The sequence below is a fragment of the Odocoileus virginianus genome, chromosome 16 (genome assembly GCF_023699985.2).
Source record: "Odocoileus virginianus isolate 20LAN1187 ecotype Illinois chromosome 16, Ovbor_1.2, whole genome shotgun sequence".
Taxonomy (NCBI): domain Eukaryota; kingdom Metazoa; phylum Chordata; class Mammalia; order Artiodactyla; family Cervidae; genus Odocoileus; species Odocoileus virginianus.
Window position 1 is genome coordinate 31,173,530 of NC_069689.1, and position 6,000 is coordinate 31,179,529.

Genomic DNA, 6,000 nt, shown 5'->3' on the forward strand with positions numbered 1-6,000 from the left:
ATTTGTAGATGTTTGTAGATGTCCCATTGTCTCTCCTTTTTTCATGCCTTTTTGGTGATTGTTGTGGTGTTCATTCCTCCCCTCCTGCCTTCCTTCCATTCTGTATGGATTCCCCCTTCCACCTGTTCATACATTGTATCTGCTCAGCAAGCATTTCAGTAGCTTGGTGACCTAGGCATTGAGAATAAAAAAAAGTTACGATCCTGTCCTGGCCCCTAGAGGTCTAGCAGTCAAACTGAAAGAAAGATGGCATATTCACAGCTGGGCAGCTAAAGCACAGTGTGTGTCCAGCTGCCTGCAGAACATTTCCATTGGGTTATTGAGGAGCGTCAGAAACGTGGGGCTCCACTGTGTGTATGCTCAGTCACTCAGTTGTGTCTGACTCTTTGTGACCCTTTGGACTGTAGCCCGCCAGGCTCCTCTGCCCAAGGGATTCTTCAGGCAAGAATACTGGAGTGGGTTGCCATTCCCTTCTCCAGGGGTTCTTCCCAACCCAGGGACTGAACGCACATCTCCTGCATCTGCAGGTGGATTCTTTATACTGAACTATCAGGCAACCCCCTGGGGCTCCATTCTGAACTCATGATTATATCTGCCCTCCTCCCTACTGCTCCTCCTGCCAGGTCTCCTGTGGTAGCAAATAACAGCCCCATCCATTCAGTTGCTCAGAGTCTGAAACCAAGGAGGTCTTCTTGATTTCTCCTTTTCCTTCTGATCTTGTCCCTCTGTGCCCCTGTCTCTTGAGTCTGTCTGCCTCTGTCTACCCTCTGTCATACCTTCTATCATGTCACTAGACTATCACTGTGGCCTCCTGACTGGTTTTGCAGCATCCTTCTTTGGTCCTCCTCCTCCAGTCCATTCTTATCATAGAAGCAGTTATATTTCAAGGCAGTGTATTAGTCACTCAGTTGCATCTGACTCTTTGCAACCCTATGGATGGGCTGTTTCTTGCCAGGCTCCTCTGTCCAAGGGATTCTCCAGGCAGGAATGCTGGAGTAGTTTGCCATGCCCTTCTCCAGGGGATCTTCCCAACCCAGGGATCGAACTTATGTCTCCTGCACTGCAGACAGATTCTTTATCATCTGAGCCACCACACATAAACCTGGTCAGGACACCGCCCTATTTAACATCATTCCACCATACTCACTGTGCCAGGATGGAGGCCCAAGCATTGATACTCTGGCCCCTGGGTCCTTCTTTAGCCTCACTAGTCCCTGGCTTCTCTTGGCCCTCGACCTCAGCCTGTGGGTCTGGAAGACATGTGCAAGTGGTCTCTGAGTGCTATTCCCCCACCTCACGTAAGGCCTGCCCCCGATCTGCTCCTTTCAGGCCTCTTCCCAGGAAATGTTCCTGACCCCAGGACAGGATGATGTGTCCTGACTTCTGTGCTTCAGCATGTTAGTCATATGTAGCCCATGGGGTCACAAAGAGTCAGGCACGACTGAGCAACTTTCATAAAGAAGACAATTAGGTGATGCAAACACATTCCTTTTTTTTTTTTTTTTTTTAAATACCTCATGAAGTGGGCAATCTTCATTCAGAGGACCGAGAAAGGAAGTTTTTATAGAGTAAAGAAATAAGAACAAGGGGAGAAAAATAGAAACTCTCTGGCTGGGGTCACATAGTCAATCTTGTTGTGGTAAGAAGGAACAAAGTATGTATAGAGCCCAGAGTTGGCTTGGCCTTGGGGGCTGGTTGACTGGGTAGACTGTGTTTCTGTCAAGCAGTGCATTTACTGGGACACAAAAGTTATTAAAGTTTCAGTTTGCTGGTGTGGTACTTGGGAGAAGCATCTTCATTTAGGGCTAGAAGTTTTTTCAACAGTCCTTAAATAATAATTGCCAATTTTGCTTTATTCCTGCTCCCCACCTCCAGCCTAAGGACAGTACCAAAGCCTGATCTAGCTCCATTGCAGGGGAACAAGTCAGTAGGTCTAGATGATTTAATAAATGCAGGTTGTGTGGTTTTAATGCTTGAGAATTTAGGCTTCAGAACCCCAAGGCCTGGGTTAGATTTCCAACTGTAAGTGAGCTGGTCCACTGGACCTGTACTAGAGTCCTAATCCAGGCCAAGATCCTTTGTCTTGACCAGGGAGGTTCTTTTCTTTTTAGCTCAGATTCACACAGCCAAGAACAAAACTGATGCTGAGACTGGAACAGAGCAAGCTGTAAACTCAATGGTCAAAGAATGGATAAGCATGGTTGGCAAGTCAGCTTCTCAAACCAACTCTCCTTAAATGTAGGAGAGTTGAGGTAAAAGGGAGGGATTTGGAAAGAAGGGAAGAATATTCATCACTTATCTGAGAACAGGGGTGTGATTTGGACCCAGAACTGAGGCAGCACTCCTTTTCAGCCCTTGTATGGCTTTTCCAATACTTTGGCCAGCTGATGTGAACAGCTAATTCATTGGAAAAGACCCTAATGCTGAGAAAAAATTGAAGGCAGAAGAGGGTGACAGAGGATGAGATGGTTGGATGGCATCACCAATTCACTGGACATGAACTTGGGCAAACTCCGGGAGATGGTGAAGGACAGAGAAGCCTGGCGTGCTGCAGTCCATGGGGTCCCAAAAAGTCAGACACAACTTGGTGACTGAATAACAATGATGGACTTTTCCAGTTGTCATGTCAATTATCAACTGTCATGGCACCTGTGAGTGTGTATTTCAGTTCAGTTCAGTCACTCAGTCTTGTCCGACTCTTTGTGACCCCAAGGACTGCAGCACGCCAGGCCTCCCCATCCATCACTAAGTCCTGGAGTTTACTCAAGCTCATGTCCATCGAGTTGGTGATGACATCCAACCATCTCATCCTCTATCATCCCCTTCTCCTCTTGCTATCAATCTTTCCCAGCATCAGGGTCCTTTCCAGTGAGTCAGTTCTTCGCATCAGGTGGCCAAAGTATTGGAGTTTCAGCTTCAGCATCAGTCCTTCCAATGAATATTCAGGACTGATTTCCTTGAGGATGGATTGTTGGATGTCCTTGCAGTCCAAGGGACTCTCACGAGTCTTCTCCAACACCACAGTTCAAAAGAATCAATTCTTCAGCTTTCTTTATAATCCAACTCTCACATCCATACATGACTACTGGAAAACCATAGCTTTGACTAGATAGACCTTTGTTGGCAAAGTCATGTCTCTGCTTTTTAATGTGCTGTCTAGGTTGGTCATAACTTTTCTTCCAAGGAGCAAGCATCTTTTAATTTCATGGCTGCAGTCATCATCTGCAGTGATTTTGGAGCCCCCCAAAAATGAAGTCTGTCACCATTTCCATTGTTTCCCCATCTATTTGCCATGAAGTGATGGGACTGGATGCCATGATCTTAGTTTTCTGAATGTTGAGTTTTAAGCCAACTTTTTCACTCTCCTCTTTCACTTTCATCAAGAGACTTTTTAGTTCCTCTTTGTTTTCTGCCATAAGGGTGGTGTCATCTGCATATCTGATATTATTGATATTTCTCCTGGCAATCTTGATTCCAGCTTGTGCTTCATCCAGCCCAGTGTTTCTCATGATATACTCTGCATATAAGAGTGTGTATTTAGCATATGCTAATGTATTACAGTCCATTCTAAAGGAGATCAGTCCTGGGTGTTCATTGGAAGGACTGATGCTGAAGCTGAAACTCCAGTACTTTGGCCACCTCATGCAAAGAGTTGACTCATTGGAAAAGACCCTGATGCTGGGAGGGATTGGGGGCAGGAAGAGATGGGGATGACAGAAGATGAGATGGCTGGATGGCATCACCGGCTCGATGGACATGAGTTTGAGTAAACTCCAGGAGTTGATGATGGACAAGGAGGCCTGGTGTGCTGCAATTCATCGGGTCGCGGGGAGTTGGACAGGACTGAGCAACTGAACTGAAAGTATTACAGTGAGTGTATAATGAGGCTCAAAATCTGCTGGAAGTCAAACTTTCTGCAATCTTGGGCCTATGTTTTAACCACTTCCTCTTCTTCTCCTTGCAGTTCCTCCTGAAACTTGAAAAGTGAAAGTGTTAGTTGCTCAGTCTTGTCCAACTGAGTCATGTCCAACTTCTTGCAACCCCATGGACTGTAGCCCGCCAGGCTCCTCTGTCTATGGGATTCTCCAGGCAAGAATACTGGAGTGGGTTGCCATGCCCTTCTCCAGGGGACTTTCCAGACCCAGAATCGAACCTGAGTCTCCTGCATTGCAAGCAGATTCTTTACCTTCTGAGTCACTAGGGAAGCTCCCGTCTAAGTCCTGAAACTTAGGTAGGAGCAACTAGTTCCATTAAAGGGAGGGGCAGGAGTCTGATTCTGGGGCAACAGCCTTGGTGCAAAAAGGCAGAGAGAGAATGTTTCTTTCCACCTCTGAAGCTTGTTTTAAGAAAAACTCAAGACTGACTGCTGGTCAGCTTCTGCTTGGTGCTCAGCTGCAGTTGGATTCCTCTCTGCTTGGTTAAGGTCATTCGTCCTGCTTTCACGACCTTCTATCTGGTTCTTCCTTCTTTCCAGCTTTGCTTCCTTTCATTTTGAATTAAGGAACAGAGAAATAGTTCATGAACTCTTTCCAATAAAGGATACAGGTATTACAAAAGTAGAATGCAGGAAGGCCTAAAGGAAACTAGAATTACAAAAGATAATAATGCATTTAGAGCTCAGGTTCTAGAGGCAGAGGGACTGGATTTCAGTCCTAAGTCTTTGCATTTCTATCTGTGTCAACTTGGAAAGTTCTGTGGCCTTCTTTGATAGCCCATGTGTGAAATGGAGAGAGTAATTGTAGTATGAAATGGAGATAGTAATTGTACTAGTCAGGGTTCTTTGTTGCAAGCAACAGATATCAGGTGAGATTTTAAAGGGAAGGGTAACTTACAGAAGGTCATTGATGTACCTATTTCATAGACTTGTAAGCATGGGTTTAAATAACAGAGAAAAATCATTTGGCACAATATGGCATATAGAAAGTACTAGAAATACTAGCTGTTATTGTATCATCAATGTTTTATTATCATTGTTGTGAGCTATCCTAACTTTCTTCCCTATAGCTTTGTCTTAATATAAAGTTAATGCTATCCTTGATGATTTAGTACATTCTTTTGACTTTTGAGAATTGGTCTCTGGAACATATGGTTAATTATACATTTCTGGACTTAGTCAACTATGGCCAAAGGAAGTAGAGTTGTGGGGCCAACTTGGCCTCTAAACTCTTAGTTCATCTGGGGCTATAGGCAGGGAGTCAGTTCTCTGAGAAGAGCAAGCAAAACTAAATTTAATTTACCTGAACATTTAACTGCTTTCTAGGACCATGTCCCATACTATGTTAGAGAGATTTAAGGATTTCTAGCTCAGTAATCAACATCAGCTCACTGATTCTGTCACCTGTGATAACTGGGTAATTGCCTGAATCAATTCAGCATTTATTGAGCACCTACTCTATATTAGTTACTGGTTATACAGAGGTAGGGCCTGCCTCTGATGTGCCTGCTGTTTCGTGGAGGAGACAAATGATAGATTAACAGTTATAGTAAGTGTTGTGGATGTTGCAGTAGAAGCCTGTAGACCAAGTACAAAGGGCTTACAGAAGAGAATGGGATGAATTAGCCAAGGAGAGCAGCACAGGGGAAGCAACTGGAGAAGATCCCATGGTGGAGATGACATTTGATTTGGGTATTTGAGAATGCATATGAGTTTGCCAGGGCTTTTCATGTGGCGCTAGTGGTAAAGATCCTGCTTACCAGTGCAGGAAACATAAGAGACCAAGGTTCAATCCCTGGGTCCGGAAAGTCCCCTGGAGGAGGTCATAGCAACCCACTCCAGTATTCCTGCCTGGAGAATCCCATGGACGAGGAACCTGGTGGGCTATGAGGCATAGGGTCGCAAAGAGTCAGACACGACTGAAGCGACTTAACAAGCAGAAGCATCCCAGGCTGGCATACAGAATGGGCAGGGGCACAAGGACCTTCAGATCCATCCTCTGGTTTTCATTTTGCTGTGCTGAAGTTTATAAAATAGAAGAGGTGACGTGGTCAGATTGGGATTCT